Here is a 23,272-nt window from a genome sequence, read left to right as displayed (position 1 = left end):
TCACTCTCAGACACTCTCTGTCACTCTCTGTCACTCTCAGACACTCCCAGACACTCTCTGACACTCTCTGACACACTCAGACACTCTGTGACTCTGTCTGACACTCTCTATCACTCTCTGACACTCTCTGACACTCTCTGACAAACTCAGACACTCTGTGACTCAGTCTGACACTCTCTATCACTCTCTGACACACTCTGACACTTTCCATCACTCAATGACACTCTGTGACACTATCTATCACTCTCCATTACTCTCTGACACTCTCTGAAACTCTCTGACACTCTCTATCACTCAATGACACTCTCTGACACTCTCTGACAAACTGAAACACTCTGTGACTCAGTCTGACACTCTCTATCACTCTCTGACACTCTCTGACACTTTCCATCACTCAATGACACTCTGTGACACTCCCTATCACTATCTATCACTCTCTATCACTCTCTGACACTCTCTGACACACTCTGACACTCTGTGACTCAGTCTGACACTCTCTATCACTCTCTGACACACTCTGACACTTTCCATCACTCAATGACACTCTGTGACACTATCTATCACTCTCCATTACTCTCTGACACTCTCTGAAACTCTCTGACACTCTCTATCACTCAATGACACTCTCTGACACTCTCTGACAAACTCAAACACTCTGTGACTCAGTCTGACACTCTCTATCACTCTCTGACACTCTCTGACACTTTCCATCACTCAATGACACTCTGTGACACTCCCTATCACTATCTATCACTCTCTATCACTCTCTGACACTCTCTGACACACTCTGACACTCTCTATCACTCTCTATCAATCTCTGACACTCTCTGACATTCTCTGACACTCGCTATCACTCTCTGACTCTCTCTGACACTCTCTACCACTCTTTATCAATCTCTGACACTCTCTGACACTCTCTGACACTCGCTATCACTCTCGGACTCTCTCTGACACCCTCTATCACTCTCTATCACACTCTGACACTCTCTGACAATCTCTGACACTCTCTGACATAATATATCACTCTCTATCACTCTCTGACACTGGCTGACATTCTCAGACACTCTCCATCACTCTCTATCTCTCTCTGACACTCTCAGACACTCTCTATCACTCTGTGACTCTCACTGACATTCTCAGACACTCTCTGTCACTCTCTGTCACTCTCACACACTCTCAGACACTCTCTATCACTCTCTGACACTCTCTATCACTCTCTGACACTCTCTATCACTCTCTGACACTCTCTATCTCTCTCTGTCACTCTCACACACTCTGACTCTCTCTGACACTCTCAGACACACACTCTCATTCTCTATCACTCACTGACACTCTCTGACACTGTCAGAAAATCTCTGTCACTCTCTGACACTCTCAGAAAGTCTCTATCACTCTCTGACACTCTCTATCACTCTCTGACAAACTCAGACACTCTGTGACTCAGTCTGACACTCTCTATCACTCTCTGACACTTTCCATCACTCAATGACACTCTGTGACACTCTCTATCACTCTCCATTACTCTCTGACACTCTCTGACACTCTCTGACGCTCTCTATCACTCAATGACACTCTGTGACACTCTCTATCACTCTCTGACACTCTCTGACACACTCTGACACTCTCTATCACTCTCTATCACTCTCTGACACCCTCCATCACTCTATGACACTCTCTGACACTCTCAATCACTCTCTATCACTCTCTGACACTCTCAGAGGCTCTCTATCACTCTCTGACACTCTCTGACACTCACTGACACTCTCAGACACTCTCTGTCACTCTCTGTCACTCTCAGACACTCCCAGACACTCTCTGACACTCTCTGACACACTCAGACACTCTGTGACTCTGTCTGACACTCTCTATCACTCTCTGACACTCTCTGACACTCTCTGACAAACTCAGACACTCTGTGACTCAGTCTGACACTCTCTATCACTCTCTGACACTCTCTGACAAACTCAGACACTCTGTGACTCAGTCTGACACTCTCTATCACTCTCTGACACTCTCTGACACTCTCTGACACTCTCTATCACTCTCCATTACTCTCTGACACTCTCTGACACTCTCTGACACTCTCTGACACTCTCTATCTCTCAATGACACTCTCTGACACTGTCTGACAAACTCAGACACTCTGTGACTCATTCTGACACTCTCTATCACTCTATGACACTCTGTGACACTCTCTATCACTATCTATCACTCTCTATCACTCTCTGACACTCTCTGACACACTCTGACACTCTCTATCACTCTCTATCAATCTCTGACACTCTCTGACATTCTCTGACACTCGCTATCACTCTCTGACTCTCTCTGACACTCTCTGCCACTCTTTATCAATCTCTGACACTCTCTGACACTCTCTGACACTCGCTATCACTCTCGGACTCTCTCTGACACCCTCTGTCACTCTCTATCACACTCTGACACTCTCTTACAATCTCTGACACTCTCTGACACAATATATCAGTCTCTATCACTCTCTGACACTCGCTGACATTCTCAGACACTCTCCATCACTCTCTATCTCTCTCTGACACTCTCAGACACTCTCTATCACTCTGTGACTCTCACTGACATTCTCAGACACTCTCTGTCACTCTCTGTCACTCTCACACACTCTCAGACACTCTCTATCACTCTCTGACACTCTCTATCACTCTCTGACACTCTCTATCACTCTCTGACACTCTCTATCTCTCTCTGTCACTCTCACACACTCTGACTCTCTCTGACACTCTCAGACACATTCTCTCATTCTCTATCACTCACTGACACTCTCTGACACTGTCAGAAAATCTCTGTCACTCTCTGACACTCTCAGAAAGTCTCTATCACTCTTTGACACTCTCTATCACTCTCTGACAAACTCAGACACTCTGTGACTCAGTCTGACACTCCCTATCACTCTCTGACACTCTCTGACACTTTCCATCACTCAATGACATTCTGTGACACTCTCTATCACTCTCCATTACTCTCTGACACTCTCTGACACTCTCTGACACTCTCTATCACTCAATGACACTCTGTGACACTCTGTGACACTCTCTGACACTCTCTATCACTCTCTATCACTCTCTGACACACTCTGACACACTCTGACACTCTCTATCACTCTCTATCAATCTCTGACACTCTCTGACACTCGCTATCACTCTCGGACTCTCTCTGACACCCTCTATCACTCTCTATCACACTCTGACACTCTCTGACAATCTCTGACACTCTCTGACACAATATATCACTCTATATCACTCTCTGACACTCGCTGACATTCTCAGACACTCTCTATCACTCTCTATCTCTCTCTGACACTCTCAGACACTCTCTATCACTCTGTGACTCTCACTGACATTCTCAGACACTCTCTGTCACTCTCTGTCACTCTCTGTCACTCTCACCCACTCTCAGACACTCTCTATCACTCTCTGACACTCTCTATCACTCTCTGACACTCTCAGACACTCTCTATCACTCTCTATCACTTTCTGACACTCTCTATCACTCTCTGACATTCTCAGACACTCTCTATCTCTCTCTGTCACTCTCACACACTCTGACTCTCTCTGACACTCTCAGACACACTCTCTCATTCTCTATCACTCACTGACACTCTCTGACACTCTCAGAAACTCTCTATCACTCTCTGACACTCTCTATCACTCTCTGACATTCTCAGACACTCTCTATCACTCTCTGACACTCTCTATCACTCTCTGACACTCTCAGACACTCTCTATCACTCTCTATCACTTTCTGACACTGTCTATCACTCTCTGACACTCTCTATCACTCTCTGAAACTCTCTGACACTCTCTGACACGCAATGACAATCTCTATCACTCCCTATCACTCTCTACCATTCTCTGACACTCTCTGACACTCTCTGACACTTTCTGTCACTCTCTGACACACTCTGACACTCTCTGACACTCTCAGACATACTCTAACACTCTTTATCACTCTCTGACACACTCTGACACTCTCTGACACTCTCAGACACTCTCTGACACTCTCTGACACTCTCAGACACTCTCAGACACTCTCTATCACTCGCTATCACTCTCTGACACTCTCTGACACAGTTCATCAGTCTCTGACACTCTGTATCAATCTCTGTCACTCTCTGACACTCTATATCATTCTCTGACACTCTCCATCACTCGCTGACACTCTCGATCACTCTCTGACGCTCTCTGACACGCTCTATCACTCAATGACACTCTATGAAACTCTCTATCAATCTCGATCACTCTCTATCACTCTCTGATACTCTCTGACACAATCTGACACTCTCAGGCGTTCTGTGACACACTCTGACACTCTCTGTCACTCTATGACACTCTCTGACGCCCTCTATCACGCTCTATCAATCTCTGACACCATCTGACACTCTCTGACACACTCTGGCTCTCTCCATCACACTCTATCACACTCTCTGACACTCTCTGGCACTCGCTGACACTCGCTATCACTCTATGACTCTCTCTGACAATCTCTATCACTCTCTATCACTCTCTGACACTCTCTGACACTCTCTGACACTCTCAGACACTCTCTATCACTCTCTATCCCTCCTTGACTCTCTCTATCACTCTCTGACACTCTCTGACACTCTCTGACACTCTCTGACACTCTCAGACACTCTCTATCACTCTCTATCACTCACTATCACTCTCTGACACTCTCTGACACTCTCTGACACTCTCTGACACTCTCTATCACTCTCTATCACTCGCTATCACTCTGTGACACTCTCTGACACTCTCTGACACTCTCTGACACTCTCTATCACTCTCTATCACTCTCTATCACTCCTTGACACTCTCTATCACTCTCTGACTCTCTCTGACACTCTCTGACACTCTCAGACACTCTCTGACACTCTCTGACACTCTCAGACACTCTCAGACACTCTCTATCACTCGCTATCACTCTCTGACACTCCCTGACACTCTCTGACACTCTTAATCACTCTCTGACACTCTGTATCACTCTCTATCACTCGCTATCACTCTCTGACACTCTCTGACACTCTCAGACGTTCTGTGACACACTCTGACACTCTCTGTCACTCTATGACACTCTCTGACGCCCTCTATCACTCTCTATCACACTCTGACACTCTCTGACACACTCTGACACTCTCTATCACACTCTATCACACTCTCTGACAATCTCTATCACTCTCTATCACTCTCTGACATTCTCTGACACTCTCTGACACTCTCTATCACTCTCTGACACTCTCAGACACTCTCTATCACTCACTGACACTCACTGACACTCTCAGACACTCTCAGACAATCTCTGTCACTCTCTGTCACTCTCTGTCACTCTCAGACACTCTCAGACACTCTCTATCACTCTCTGACACTCTCATCACTCTCTGACACTCTCTATTGCTCTCTGACACTCTCAAACACTCTGACACTCACTGACACTCTCAGACACTCTATATCACTCTCTATCACTCTCTGACACTCTCTGACACTCTCAGAAACTCTCTGTCACTCTCTGACACTCTCAGAAACTCTCTATAACACTCTGCCACTCTCTATCACTCTCTGACATTCTGAGACACTCTCTATCACTCTCTGACACTCTGTATCACTCTCTGACACTCTCTATCACTCTCTGACACTCACTGACACTCTCAGACACTCTCTGTCACTCTCAGACCCTCTCAGACACTCTCTATCACTCTCTATCACACTCGAACGCTCTCTGACGCTCTCTGACACTCTCTGACGCTCTCAGACACTCTCTGACACTCTCTGACGCTCTCAGACACTCTCTGTCACTCTCTGACACTCTCTATCACTCTCTGACACTCTCTGACACACTCAGACACACTCAATCACTCTCTATCACTCTCTGACACTCTCTGACACTCTCTAACACTCTCTATCACTCTCTGACACACTCTGACACTCTCTGACACTCTCAGACACTCTCTATCACTCTCTATCACTCTCTGATACTCTCCATCACTCAATGACACTCTCTGAAAATCTCTATCACTCTTTATCACACTCTGACACTCTCTGACACTCTCTATCACTCTCTGACACTCTCTGACACTCTCTATCAATCTATGACACTCTCTGATGCTCTCTATCACTCCCTGACACTCTCTATCACACTCTGACAGTCTCTATCACTCTCTGTCACTCTCAGACACTCCCAGACACTCTCTGACACTCTCTGACACACTCAGACACTCTGTGACTCTGTCTGACACTCTCTATCACTCTCTGACACTCTCTGACACTCTCTGACAAACTCAGACACTCTGTGACTCAGTCTGACACTCTCTATCACTCTCTGACACTCTCTGACACTCTCTGACAAACTCAGACACTCTGTGACTCAGTCTGACACTCTCTATCACTCTCTGACACTCTCTGACACTCTCTGACACTCTCTATCACTCTCCATTACTCTCTGACACTCTCTGACACTCTCTGACACTCTCTGACACTCTCTATCACTCAATGACACTCTCTGACACTCTCTGACAAACTCAGACACTCTGTGACTCATTCTGACACTCTCTATCACTCTATGACACTCTGTGACACTCTCTATCACTATCTATCACTCTCTATCACTCTCTGACACTCTCTGACACACTCTGACACTCTCTATCACTCTCTATCAATCTCTGACACTCTCTGACATTCTCTGACACTCGCTATCACTCTCTGACTCTCTCTGACACTCTCTGCCACTCTTTATCAATCTCTGACACTCTCTGACACTCTCTGACACTCGCTATCACTCTCGGACTCTCTCTGACACCCTCTGTCACTCTCTATCACACTCTGACACTCTCTTACAATCTCTGACACTCTCTGACACAATATATCACTCTCTATCACTCTCTGACACTCGCTGACATTCTCAGACACTCTCCATCACTCTCTATCTCTCTCTGACACTCTCAGACACTCTCTATCACTCTGTGACTCTCACTGACATTCTCAGACACTCTCTGTCACTCTCTGTCACTCTCACACACTCTCAGACACTCTCTATCACTCTCTGACACTCTCTATCACTCTCTGACACTCTCTATCACTCTCTGACACTCTCTATCTCTCTCTGTCACTCTCACACACTCTGACTCTCTCTGACACTCTCAGACACATTCTCTCATTCTCTATCACTCACTGACACTCTCTGACACTGTCAGAAAATCTCTGTCACTCTCTGACACTCTCAGAAAGTCTCTATCACTCTCTGACACTCTCTATCACTCTCTGACAAACTCAGACACTCTGTGACTCAGTCTGACACTCCCTATCACTCTCTGACACTCTCTGACACTTTCCATCACTCAATGACATTCTGTGACACTCTCTATCACTCTCCATTACTCTCTGACACTCTCTGACACTCTCTGACACTCTCTATCACTCAATGACACTCTGTGACACTCTGTGACACTCTCTGACACTCTCTATCACTCTCTATCACTCTCTATCACTCTCTGACACACTCTGACACACTCTGACACTCTCTATCACTCTCTATCAATCTCTGACACTCTCTGACACTCGCTATCACTCTCGGACTCTCTCTGACACCCTCTATCACTCTCTATCACACTCTGACACTCTCTGACAATCTCTGACACTCTCTGACACAATATATCACTCTATATCACTCTCTGACACTCGCTGACATTCTCAGACACTCTCTATCACTCTCTATCTCTCTCTGACACTCTCAGACACTCTCTATCACTCTGTGACTCTCACTGACATTCTCAGACACTCTCTGTCACTCTCTGTCACTCTCTGTCACTCTCACCCACTCTCAGACACTCTCTATCACTCTCTGACACTCTCTATCACTCTCTGACACTCTCAGACACTCTCTATCACTCTCTATCACTTTCTGACACTCTCTATCACTCTCTGACATTCTCAGACACTCTCTATCTCTCTCTGTCACTCTCACACACTCTGACTCTCTCTGACACTCTCAGACACACTCTCTCATTCTCTATCACTCACTGACACTCTCTGACACTCTCAGAAACTCTCTATCACTCTCTGACACTCTCTATCACTCTCTGACATTCTCAGACACTCTCTATCACTCTCTGACACTCTCTATCACTCTCTGACACTCTCAGACACTCTCTGACACTCTCTATCACTCTCTGACACTCTCAGACACTCTCTATCACTCACTGACACTCACTGACACTCTCAGACACTCTCAGACAATCTCTGTCACTCTCTGTCACTCTCTGTCACTCTCAGACAATCTCAGACACTCTCTATCACTCTCTGACACTCTCATCACTCTCTGACACTCTCTATCGCTCTCTGACACTCTCAAACACTCTGACACTCACTGACACTCTCAGACACTCTATATCACTCTCTATCACTCTCTGACACTCTCTGACACTCTCAGAAACTCTCTGTCACTCTCTGACACTCTCAGAAACTCTCTATAACACTCTGCCACTCTCTATCACTCTCTGACATTCTGAGACACTCTCTATCACTCTCTGACACTCTGTATCACTCTCTGACACTCTCTATCACTCTCTGACACTCACTGACACTCTCAGACACTCTCTGTCACTCTCAGACCCTCTCAGACACTCTCTATCACTCTCTATCACACTCGAACGCTCTCTGACGCTCTCTGACACTCTCTGACGCTCTCAGACACTCTCTGACACTCTCTGACGCTCTCAGACACTCTCTGTCACTCTCTATCACTCTCTGACACTCTCTGACACACTCAGACACACTCAATCACTCTCTATCACTCTCTGACACTCTCTGACACTCTCTAACACTCTCTATCACTCTCTATCACTCTCTGACACTCACTGACACTCTCAGACACTCTCTGTCACTCTCAGACCCTCTCAGACACTCTCTATCACTCTCTATCACACTCGAACGCTCTCTGACGCTCTCTGACACTCTCTGACGCTCTCAGACACTCTCTGACACTCTCTGACGCTCTCAGACACTCTCTGTCACTCTCTATCACTCTCTGACACTCTCTGACACACTCAGACACACTCAATCACTCTCTATCACTCTCTGACACTCTCTGACACTCTCTAACACTCTCTATCACTCTCTGACACACTCTGACACTCTCTGACACTCTCAGACACTCTCTATCACTCTCTATCACTCTCTGATACTCTCCATCACTCAATGACACTCTCTGAAAATCTCTATCACTCTTTATCACACTCTGACACTCTCTGACACTCTCTATCACTCTCTGACACTCTCTGACACTCTCTATCAATCTATGACACTCTCTGATGCTCTCTATCACTCCCTGACACTCTCTATCACACTCTGACAGTCTCTATCACTCTCTATCACTCTCTGACACTCTCTGAAACTCTCTATCACTCTCTAACACTCTCTTACACTCTCTGACACTCTCTATCACTCAATGACACTCTGTGCCACTCTCTATCACTCTCCATCACTCTCTGACACACTCTGACCCTCTCTGACACACTCTGACACTCTCAGACACTCACTATCACACTCCGTATCACTCTCTGACACCCAATGACACTCTCTATCACTCTCTGACTATCTATATCTCTCTCTATCACTCTCTGACACTCTCTATCGCTCTCTGACACTCTCTGAAACTCTCTATCACTCTCGATCTCTCTCTGACACTCTCTATCACTCAATGACACGCTATGACACTCTCTATCACTCTCTGACAATCTCTATCACTCTCTGACACTCTCTGACACTCTCTATCACTCTCGATCACTCTCTGACACTCTCGATCACTCAATGACACTCTGTGACACTCTCTATCACTCTCTATCACTCTCTGACACTCTCTGACACTCTCTGACACACTCTGACACACTCTGACACACTCTGACACTCTCTATCACTCTATGACACTCTCTGACAGTCTCAATCACTCTCTATCACTCTCTGACACTCTCAGATGCTCTCTATCACTCGATCAATCTCTGACTCTCTCAGACACTCTCTATCACTCTCTGACACTCACTGACACTCTCAGACGCTCTCTGTCACTCTCTGTCACTCTCAGACACTCCCAGACACTCTCTGACACTCTCTGACACACTCAGACACTCTGTGACTCAGTCTGACACTCTCTATCACTCTCTGACACTTTCCATCACACAATGACACTCTGTGACACTCTCTATCACTCTCCATTACTCTCTGACACACTCTGAAACTCTCAGACACTCTCTATCGCACTCCGTATCACTCTCTGACACCCAATGACACTCTATATCACTCTCTGACACTCTATATCACTCTCTATCACTTTCTGACACTCTCTGACACTCTCTATCACTCTCTATCACTCGCTGACTCTCTCTGACACTCTCTATCACTCTCTATCACTCTCTGACACTCTCTGACACTCTCTATCACTCAATGACACTCTGTGACACTCTCTGACACTCTCTATCACTCTCTATCAATCTCTGACACTCTCTATCACTCTCTGACACTCTCTATCACTCAATGACACTCTATGACACTTTCTATCACTCTCTGTCACTCTCTGACAATCTCTGACACACTCTGACACTCTCAGACACTCTCTATCACTCTTTATCACTCTCTGACACTCTCTGACACTCTCAGACATTCTGTGACACACTCTGACACTCTCTATCACTCTCTGACACTCTCTGACGCTCTCTATCACTTTCGATCACTCTCTCACACACTCTGACACTCTCTATCACTCTCTGACACTCTCTGACACTCTCTGACACTCTCTATCACTCTCTGACACTCTGTCACTCTCTGAAACTCTCTGACACTCTCTGACACTCCCTATCACTCTCTACCATTCTCTGACACTCTCTGACACTTTCAGACAATCTCTATCACTCTATCACTCTCTATCACCCTCTATCACTTTCTGACACTCTCTATCACTCTCTGACACTCTCTGACACTCAATCACTCCTCTATCACTCTCTGACACTCTCTGACACTCTCAGACATTCTCTATCACTCTTTATCACACTTTATCACTCTCTGACACACTCTGACACACTCTGACACTCTCTGACACTCTCAGACACTCTCAGACACACTCGATCACTCGCTATCACTCTCTGACACTCTATATCACTCTCTATCATCTCTATCACGCTCAGACACTCTATATCACTCTCTATCACTCTCTGACACTCTCTGACACTCTCTGACACTCTCAGAAACTCTCTGTCACTCTCTGACACTCTCAGAAACTCTCTATACCACTCTGACACTCTCTGACACGCTCAGACATTCTATATCACTCTCTATCACTCTCTGACACTCTCTGACACTCTCAGAAACTCTCTGTCACTCTCTGACACTCTCAGAAACTCTCTATACCACTCTGACACTCTCTATCACTCTCTGACATTCTGAGACACTCTCTATCACTCTCTGACACTATCTATCACTCTCTGACACTCTCTGAAACTCTCTATCACTCTCTGACACTCACTGACACTCTCTGACACTCTCAGAAACTCTCTGTCACTCTCTGACACTCTCAGAAACTCTCTATACCACTCTGACACTCTCTATCACTCTCTGACATTCTGAGACACTCTCTATCACTCTCTGACACTACCTATCACTCTCTGAGACTCTGTGAAACTCTCTATCACTCCCTGACACTCTCTGTCACTCTCAGACACTCTCTATCACTCTCTGACACTCTCTGACACTCTCTAACACTCTCTATCACTCTCTGACACTCTCTGACACTTTCAGACACTCTCTATCACTCTCTATCACTCTCTGACACTCTCTATCACTCTCTGATACTCTCTGACACACTCAGACACTCTGTGACTCTCTCTGACACTCTCGATCACTCTATGACACTCTCTGATGCTCTCTATCACTCTCTGACACTCTCTATCACCCTCTGACAGTCTCTATCACTCTCTATCACTCTCTGACACGCTCTGAAACTCTCTGTCACTCTCTATCACTCAATGACACTCTGTGCCACTCTCTGTCACTCTCCATCACTCTCAGACACTCTCAGACACTCTCTATCACTCTCTGACACTCTCATCACTCTCTGACACTCTCTATCGCTCACTGACACTCACTGACACTCTCAGACACTCTCAGACAATCTCTGTCACTCTCTGTCACTCTCTGTCACTCTCAGACACTCTCAGACACTCTCTATCACTCTCTGACACTCTCATCACTCTCTGACACTCTCTATCGCTCTCTGACACTCTCAAACACTCTGACACTCACTGACACTCTCAGACACTCTATATCACTCTCTATCACTCTCTGACACTCTCTGACACTCTCAGAAACTCTCTGTCACTCTCTGACACTCTCAGAAACTCTCTATAACACTCTGCCACTCTCTATCACTCTCTGACATTCTGAGACACTCTCTATCACTCTCTGACACTCTGTATCACTCTCTGACACTCTCTATCACTCTCTGACACTCACTGACACTCTCAGACACTCTCTGTCACTCTCAGACTCTCTCAGACACTCTCTATCACTCTCTATCACACTCGAACGCTCTCTGACGCTCTCTGACACTCTCTGACGCTCTCAGACACTCTCTGACACTCTCTGACGCTCTCAGACACTCTCTGACACTCTCTGACACTCTCTATCACTCTCTGACACTCTCTGACACACTCAGACACACTCAATCACTCTCTATCACTCTCTGACACTCTCTGACACTCTCTAACACTCTCTATCACTCTCTGACACACTCTGACACTCTCTGACACTCTCAGACACTCTCTATCACTCTCTATCACTCTCTGATACTCTCCATCACTCAATGACACTCTCTGAAAATCTCTATCACTCTTTATCACACTCTGACACTCTCTGACACTCTCTATCACTCTCTGACACTCTCTGACACTCTCTATCAATCTATGACACTCTCTGATGCTCTCTATCACTCCCTGACACTCTCTATCACACTCTGACAGTCTCTATCACTCTCTATCACTCTCTGACACTCTCTTACACTCTCTGACACTCTCTATCACTCAATGACACTCTGTGCCACTCTCTATCACTCTCCATCACTCTCTGACACACTCTGACCCTCTCTGACACACTCTGACACTCTCAGACACTCACTATCACACTCCGTATCACTCTCTGACACCCAATGACACTCTCTATCACTCTCTGACTATCTATATCTCTCTCTATCACTCTCTGACACTCTCTATCGCTCTCTGACACTCTCTGACACTCTCTATCACTCTCGATCTCTCTCTGACACTCTCTATCACTCAATGACACGCTATGACACTCTCTATCACTCTCTGACAATCTCTATCACTCTCTGACACTCTCTGACACTCTCTATCACTCTCGATCACTCTCTGACACTCTCGATCACTCAATGACACTCTGTGACACTCTCTATCACTCTCTATCACTCTCTGACACACTCTGACACTCTCTGACACACTCTGACACACTCTGACACACTCTGACACTCTCTATCACTCTATGACACTCTCTGACAGTCTCAATCACTCTCTATCACTCTCTGACACTCTCAGATGCTCTCTATCACTCGATCAATCTCTGACTCTCTCAGACACTCTCTATCACTCTCTGACACTCACTGACACTCTCAGACGCTCTCTGTCACTCTCTGTCACTCTCAGACACTCCCAGACACTCTCTGACACTCTCTGACACACTCAGACACTCTGTGACTCAGTCTGACACTCTCTATCACTCTCTGACACTTTCCATCACACAATGACACTCTGTGACACTCTCTATCACTCTCCATTACTCTCTGACACACTCTGAAACTCTCAGACACTCTCTATCGCACTCCGTATCACTCTCTGACACCCAATGACACTCTATATCACTCTCTGACACTCTATATCACTCTCTATCACTTTCTGACACTCTCTGACACTCTCTATCACTCTCTATCACTCTCTGACTCTCTCTGACACTCTCTATCACTCTCTATCACTCTCTATCACTCTCTGACACTCTCTGACACTCTCTATCACTCAATGACACTCTGTGACACTCTCTGACACTCTCTATCACTCTCTATCAATCTCTGACACTCTCTATCACTCTCTGACACTCTCTATCACTCAATGACACTCTATGACACTTTCTATCACGCTCTGTCACTCTCTGACACTCTCTGACACACTCTGACACTCTCAGACACTCTCTATCACTCTTTATCACTCTCTGACACTCTCTGACACTCTCAGACATTCTGTGACACACTCTGACACTCTCTATCACTCTCTGACACTCTCTGACGCTCTCTAAAACTTTCGATCACTCTCTCACACACTCTGACACTCTCTATCACTCTCTGACACTCTCTGACACTCTCTGACACTCTCTATCACTCTCTGACACTCTGTCACTCTCTGAAACTCTCTGACACTCTCTGACACTCCCTATCACTCTCTACCATTCTCTGACACTCTCTGACACTTTCAGACAATCTCTATCACTCTATCACTCTCTATCACTCTCTATCACTTTCTGACACTCTCTATCACTCTCTGACACTCTCTGACACTCAATCACTCTCTATCACTCTCTGACACTCTCTGACACTCTCAGACATTCTCTATCACTCTTTATCACACTTTATCACTCTCTGACACACTCTGACACACTCTGACACTCTCTGACACTCTCAGACACTCTCAGACACACTCGATCACTCGCTATCACTCTCTGACACTCTATATCACTCTCTATCATCTCTATCACGCTCAGACACTCTATATCACTCTCTATCACTCTCTGACACTCTCTGACACTCTCAGAAACTCTCTGTCACTCTCTGACACTCTCAGAAACTCTCTATACCACTCTGACACTCTCTGACACGCTCAGACATTCTATATCACTCTCTATCACTCTCTGACACTCTCTGACACTCTCAGAAACTCTCTGTCACTCTCTGCACTCTCAGAAACTCTCTATACCACTCTGACACTCTCTATCACTCTCTGACATTCTGAGACACTCTCTATCACTCTCTGACACTATCTATCACTCTCTGACACTCTCTGAAACTCTCTATCACTCTCTGACACTCACTGACACTCTCTGACACTCTCAGAAACTCTCTGTCACTCTCTGACACTCTCAGAAACTCTCTATACCACTCTGAAACTCTCTATCACTCTCTGACATTCTGAGACACTCTCTATCACTCTCTGACACTATCTATCACTCTCTGAGACTCTGTGAAACTCTCTATCACTCCCTGACACTCTCTGTCACTCTCAGACACTCTCTATCACTCTCTGACACTCTCTGACACTCTCTAACACTCTCTATCACTCTCTGACACTCTCTATCACTCTCTGATACTCTCTGACACACTCAGACACTCTGTGACTCTCTCTGACACTCTCGATCACTCTATGACACTCTCTGATGCTCTCTATCACTCTCTGACACTCTCTATCACCCTCTGACAGTCTCTATCACTCTCTATCACTCTCTGACACGCTCTGAAACTCTCTGTCACTCTCTATCACTCAATGACACTCTGTGCCACTCTCTGTCACTCTCCATCACTCTCTGACACACTCTGACACTCTCACACACTCACTATCACACTCCGTATCACTCTCTGACACCCAATGACACTCTCAATCACTCTCTGACAATCTATATCTCTCTCTATCACTCTCTGACACTCTCTATCACTCTCTGACACGCAATGACACTCTCTATCACTCTCGTTCACTCTCTGACACTCTCTGACACTCTCTGTCACTCAATGACACTCTGTGACACTCTCTAAAACTCTCTGACACTCTCTGACACACTCTGACACTCTCTATCACTCTCTATCAATCTCTATCACTCTCTGACACTCTCCATCGCTCTATGACACTCTCTGACACTCTCAGACACTCTCTATCACTCTCTGACACTCACTGACACTCTCAGACACTCTCTGTCACTCTCTGTCACTCTCTGTCACTCTCTGTCACTCTCAGACACTCCCAGACACTCTCTGACACTCTCTGACACACTCAGACACTCTGTGACTCAGTCTGACACGCTCTATCACTCTCTGACACTCTCTGACACTCTCTGACAAACTCAGACACTCTGTGACTCAGTCTGACACTCTCCATCACTCTCTGACTCTTTCCATCACTCAATGACTCTCTGTGACACTCTCTATCACTCTCCATTACTCTCTGACACTCTCTGACACACTCTGAAACTCTCAGACACTCTCTATCGCACTCCGTATCACTCTCTGACACCCAATGACACTCTATATCACACTCTGACACTCTATATCACTCTCTATCACTTTCTGACACTCTCTGACACTCTCTATCACTCTCTATCACTCTCTAACTCTCTCTGACACTCTCTATCACTCTCTATCACTCTCTGACACTCTCTGACACTCTCTATCACTCAATGACACTCTATATCACACTCTGACACTCTATATCACTCTCTATCACTTTCTGACACTCTCTATCACTCTCTATCACTCTCTAACTCTCTCTGACACTCTCTATCACTCTCTATCACTCTCTGACACTCTCTGACACTCTCTATAACTCAATGACACTCTGTGACACTCTCTGACACTCTCTGACACTCTCTGACACTCTCTATCACTCACTATCAATCTCTGAAACTCTCTATCACTCTCTGACACTCTTGATCACTCTTTGAAACTCTCTGACACTCTCTGTCACTCAATGACATTCTATGACACTTTCTATCACTCTCTATCACTCTCTGACACTCTCTGACACACTCTGACACACTCTGACACTATCTAACACTCTCTGACACTCTCTGACGCTCTCTATCACTCTCGATCACTCTCTCACACACTCTGACTCTCTCTGACACTCTCAGACACTTTCTATAACTCTCGGACACTCTCTATCACTCTCTGAAACTCTCTGACACTCTCTGACACGCAATGACACTCTCTGACACTCCCTATCACTCTCTACCATTCTCTGACACTCTCTGACACTTTCAGACACTCTCTATCACTCTCTGACACTCTCTGACACTCCATCACTCTCCATCACTCTCTGACACTCTCTTACACTCTCTGACACTCTCAGACATTCTCCATCACTCTTTATCACTCTCTGACACACTCTGACACTCTCTGACACTCTCTGACACTCTCAGACACTCTCAGACACTGTCAGACACTCTCAGACACTCGCTATCACTCGCTATCACTCTCTGACACTCTCTGACACTCTCTGACACTCTCTGACACTCTTAATCACTCTCTGACACTCTGTATCACTCTCGATCACTCTCTGACACACTCCATCATTCTCTGACACTCTCTATCTCTCTCTGACACTCTCGATCACTCTCAGACGCTCTCTGACACTCTCTATCACTCAATGACACTCTATCACACTCTCTATCACTCTCTATCACTCTCTGATACACTCTGACACTCTCAGACGTTCTGTGACACATGCTGACACTCTCTGTCACTCTATGACACTCTCTGACGCCCTCTATCACTCTCTATCACTCTCTGACACTCTCTGACACACTCTGACACTCTCTATCACACTCTATCACTCTCTGACACTCTCTGGCACTCTCTGACACTCGCTATCACTCTATGACTCTCTCTGACTATCTCTATCACTCTCTATCACTCTCTGACACTCTCTGACACTCTCTGACACTCTCTGACACAATATATCACTCTCTATCACTCTTTGACACTCTCAGAAACTCTCTAACACTCTCTATCACTCTCTGACACTCTCAGACACTCTCTATCACTCACTGACACTCACTGACACTCTCAGACACTCCCTGTCACTCTCTGTCACTCTCTGTCACTCTCAGACACTCTCAGACACTCTCAGACACTCTCTATCACTCTCTGACACTCTCTGACACTCTCTATCACTCTCTGACACTCTCTATCGCTCTCTGACACTCTCACACACTCTGACACTCACTGACACTCTCAGACACTCTCTATCACTCTCTATCACTCTCTGACACTCTCTGACACTCTCAGAAACTCTCTATAACACTCTGACACTCTCTATCACTCTCTGACATTCTGAGACACTCTCTATCACTCTCTGACACTCTCTTTCACTCTTTGACACTCTCTGACACTCTCTATCACTCTCTGACACTCACTGACACTCTCAGACACTCTCTGTCACTCTCTGTCACTCTCTGTCACTCTCAGACACTCTCAGACACTCTCTATCACTGTCTATCACACTCGAACGCTCTTTGACGCTCTTTGACGCTCTCTGACACTCTCTGACACTCTCCGACGCTCTCAGACACTCTCTGACACTCTTTGACGCTCTCAGACAATCTCAGACATTCTCCATCACTCTCAGAAACTCTCTATCATTCTCTGACACTCTCTGACACACTCAGACACACTCAATCACTCTCTATCACTCTCTGACACTCTCTGACACTCTCTAACACTCTCTATCACTCTCTGACACACTCTGACACTCTCAGACACTCTCTATCTCTCTCTATCACTCTCTGACACTCTCTATCACTTAATGACCCTCTCTGAAATTCTCTATCACTCTTTATCACTCTCTGACACTCTCTGACTCTCTCTGACTCTCTCTGACACTCTCTATCACTCTCTATCACTCTCTGACACTCTCTATCACTCTCTGACACTCTCTGACACTCTCTATCACTCTCTATCACTCTCTATCACTCTCTATCACTCTCTGACACTCTCTGACACTCTCTGAAACTCTCTATCACTCTCTATCACTCTCTGATACTCTCTGACACACTCAGACACTCTGTGACTCACTCTGACACTCTTTCTCACTCTATGACACTCTCTGATGCTCTCCATCACTCTCTGACACTCTCTGTCACCCTCTGACAGTCTCTATCACTCTCTATCACTCTCTGACACTCTCTGAAACTCTCTATCACTCTCTATCACTCTCTTACAATGTCTGACACTCTCTATCACTCTTTATCACTCTCTGACACTCTCTGACACTCTCTGACACTCTCAGACATTCTGTGACGCACTCTGACACTCTCTATCACTCTATGACACTCTCTGACGCTCTCTATCACTCTCGATCACTCTCTCACACACTCTGACACTCTCTGTCACTCTCGATCACTCTCGATCACTCTCTGACACTCTCTGACACTCTCTGCTTCTCTCTGACTCTCTCAGACACTCTCTATCACTCTCTGACACTCTCTATCACTCTCTGAAACTCTCTGACACTCTCTGACACGCAATGACACTCTCTGACACTCCCTCTCACTCTCTACCATTCTCTGACACTCTCTGACACTCTCTGACACTCTCTATCACTCTCTATCACTCTCTGACACTCTCTGACACTCTCTGAAACTCTCTATCACTCTCTACCACTCTCTGATACTCTCTGACACACTCAGACACTCTGTGACTCACTCTGACACTCTCTTTCACTCTATGACACTCTCTGATGCTCTCTATCACTCTCTGACACTCTCTATCACCCTCTGACAGTCTCTATCACACTCTATCACTCTCTGAAACTCTCTGAAACTCTCTATCACTCTCTATCACTCTCTTACACTCTCTGACACTCTCCATCACTCTCTGACACACTCTGACACTCTCAGACACTCACTTTCATACTCCGTATCACTCTCTGACACCCAATGACACTCTCTATCACTCTCTGACAAACTACATCTCTCTCTATCACTCTCTGACACTCTCTGACACTCTCTATCACTCTCGATCACTCTCTGACACTCTCTGACACTCTCTGTCACTCAATGACACTCTGTGACACTCTCTATCACTCACTGACACTCTCTATCACTCTCTGACACTCTCTGACACTCTCTATCACTCACTGACACTCACTGACACTCTCAGACACTCTCTATCACTCTCTGACACTTCTCATCACTCTCTGACACTCTCAATCTTTCTCTGACACTCTCAAACACACTGACACTCACTGACACTCTCAGACACTCTCTCTCACTCTCTATCACTCACTGACTCTCACTGACACCCTCAGACACTCTCTGTCACTCTGTCACTCTCTGTCATTCTCAGACACTCTCTATCACTCTCTGACACTCTCTATCGCTCTCTGACACTCTCACACACTCTGACACTCACTGACACTCTCAGACACTCTCAGAAACTCTCCATATGAGACTCCGACACTCTCTATCACTCTCTGACATTCTGAGACACTCTCTATCACTCTCTGACACTCTCTATCACTCTTTGACACTCTCTGACACTCTCTATCACTCTCTATCACTCTCTGACACTCACTGACACTCTCAGACATTCTCTGTCACTCTCTGTCACTCTCAGACACTCTCAGACACACTCTATCACTCTCTATCACACTCGAACGCTCTTTGACGCTCTCTGACACTCTCTGACGCTCTCAGACAGTCTCTGACACTCTCCGACGCTCTCAGACACTCTCTGACACTCGTTGACGCTCTCAGACAATCTCAGACATTCTCCATCACTCTCAGAAACTCTCTATCATTCTCTGACACTCTCTGACAGACTCAGACACACTCAATCACTCTCTATCACTCTCTATCACTCTCTGACACTCTCTGACACTCTCTAACACTCTCTATCACTCTCTGACACACTCTGACACTCTCAGACACTCTCTATCACTCTCTATCACTCTCTGACACACTCTATCACTCAATGACCCTCTCTGAAAATCTCTATCACTCTTTATCACTCTCTGACACTCTCTGACTCTCTCTGTCTCTCTCTGATGCTCTCTATCACTCTCTATCACTCTCTATCACTCTCTATCACTCTCTGACACTCTCTGACACTCTCTATCACTCTCTGACACTCTCTGACACTCTCTATCACTCTCTATCACTCTCTGACACTCTCTGAAACTCTCTATCACTCTCTATCACTCTCTGATACTCTCTGACACACTCAGACACTCTGTGACTCACTCTGACACTCTCTATCACTCTATGGCACTCTCTGATGCTCTCCATCACTCTCCGACACTCTCTGTCACCCTCTGACAGTCTCTATCACTCTCTGACACTCTCTGACACTCTCTGACACTCTCAGACATTCTGTGACGCACTCTGACACTCTCTATCACTCTATGACACTCTCTGACGCTCTCTATCACTCTCGATCACTCTCTCACACTTTCTGACACTCTCTGTCACTCTCTATCACTCTCTGACACTCTCTGACACTCTCTGACTCTCTCAGACACTCTCTATCACTCTCTGACACTCTCTATCACTCTCTGAAACTCTCTGACACTCTCTGACACGCAATGACACTCTCTGACACTCCCTCTCACTCTCTACCATTCTCTGACACTCTCTGACACACTCTGACACTCTCTGACTCTTTCAGACACTCTCTATCACTCTCTATCACTCTCTATCACTTTCTGACACTCTCGATCACTCTCTGACACTCTCTGGCACTCTCTATCACTCTCTATCATTCTCTGACACACTCTGACACTCTCTGAAACTCTCTATCACTCTCTATCACTCTCTGATACTCTCTGACACACTCAGACACTCTGTGACTCACTCTGACACTCTCTTTCACTCTATGACACTCTCTGATGCTCTCTATCACTCTCTGACACTCTCTATCACCCTCTGACAGTCTCTATCACTCTCTATCACTCTCTGAAACGCTCTGAAACTCTCTATCACTCTCTATCACTCTCTGACACTCTCCATCACTCTCTGACACACTCTGACACTCTCTATCACTCTCTGACAAACTACATCTCTCTCTATCACTCTCTGACACTCTCTATCACTCTCTGACACTCTCTGACACTCTCTATCACTCTCGATCACTCTCTGACACTCTCTGACACTCTCTGTCACTCAATGACACTCTGTGACACTCTCTATCACTCACTGACACTCTCTATCACTCTCTGACACTCTCTGACACTCTCTGACACTCTCTGACACTCTCTATCACTCACTGACACTCACTGACACTCTCAGGCACTCTCAGACAGTCTCTGTCACTCTCTGTCACTCTCAGACATTCTCAGACACTCTCTATCACTCTCTGACACTCTCATCACTCTCTGACACTCTCATCACTCTCTGACACTCTCAATCTTTCTCTGACACTCTCAAACACTCTGACACTCACTGACACTCTCAGACACTCTCTCTCACTCTCTATCACTCTCTGACACTCTCTGACACTCTCAGAAACTCTCTGTCACTCTCTGACACTCTCAGAAACTCTCTATCACTCACTGACTCTCACTGACACCCTCAGACACTCTCTGTCACTCTCTGTCACTCTCTGTCACTCTCTGTCACTATCAGACATTCTCAGACACTCTCTATCACTCTTTGACACTCTCTATCACTCTCTGACGCTCTCTATCGCTCTCTGACACTCTCACACACTCTGACACTCACTGACACTCTCAGACACATTATATCACTCTCTATCACTCTCTATCACTCTCTGACACTCTCTGACACTCTCAGAAACTCTCTGTAACACTCTGACACTCTCTATCACTCTCTGACATTCTGAGACACTCTCTATCACTCTCTGACACTCTCTATCACTCTTTGACACTCTCTGACACTCTCTATCACTCTCTGACACTCACTGACACTCTCAGACACTCTCTGTCACTCTCAGACACTCTCAGACACTCTCTATCACTCTCTATCACACTCGAACGCTCTTCGACGCTCTTTGATGCTCTCTGACACTCTCTGACGCTCTCAGACACTCTCTGACTATCTCTGACACTCTCCGACGCTCTCAGACACTCTCTGACACTCTTTGACGCTCTCAGACAATCTCGGACATTCTCCATCACTCTCAGAAACTCTCTATCACTCTCTGACACTCTCTGACACTCTCTAACACTCTCTATCACTCTATGACACACTCGGACACTCTCAGACACTCTCTATCGCTCTCTGACACTCTCTATCACTCACTGACACTCACTGACACTCTCAGGCACTCTCAGACAGTCTCTGTCACTCTCTGTCACTCTCAGACATTCTCAGACACTCTCTATCACTCTCTGACACTCTCATCACTCTCTGACACTCTCAATCTTTCTCTGACACTCTCAAACACTCTGACACTCACTGACACTCTCAGACACTCTCTCTCACTCTCT

This window comes from Heterodontus francisci, chromosome 18 (genome assembly GCF_036365525.1).
Source record: "Heterodontus francisci isolate sHetFra1 chromosome 18, sHetFra1.hap1, whole genome shotgun sequence".
In the NCBI taxonomy this organism is placed as follows: Eukaryota; Metazoa; Chordata; class Chondrichthyes; order Heterodontiformes; family Heterodontidae; genus Heterodontus; species Heterodontus francisci.
This window is presented reverse-complemented; position numbering follows the sequence as displayed.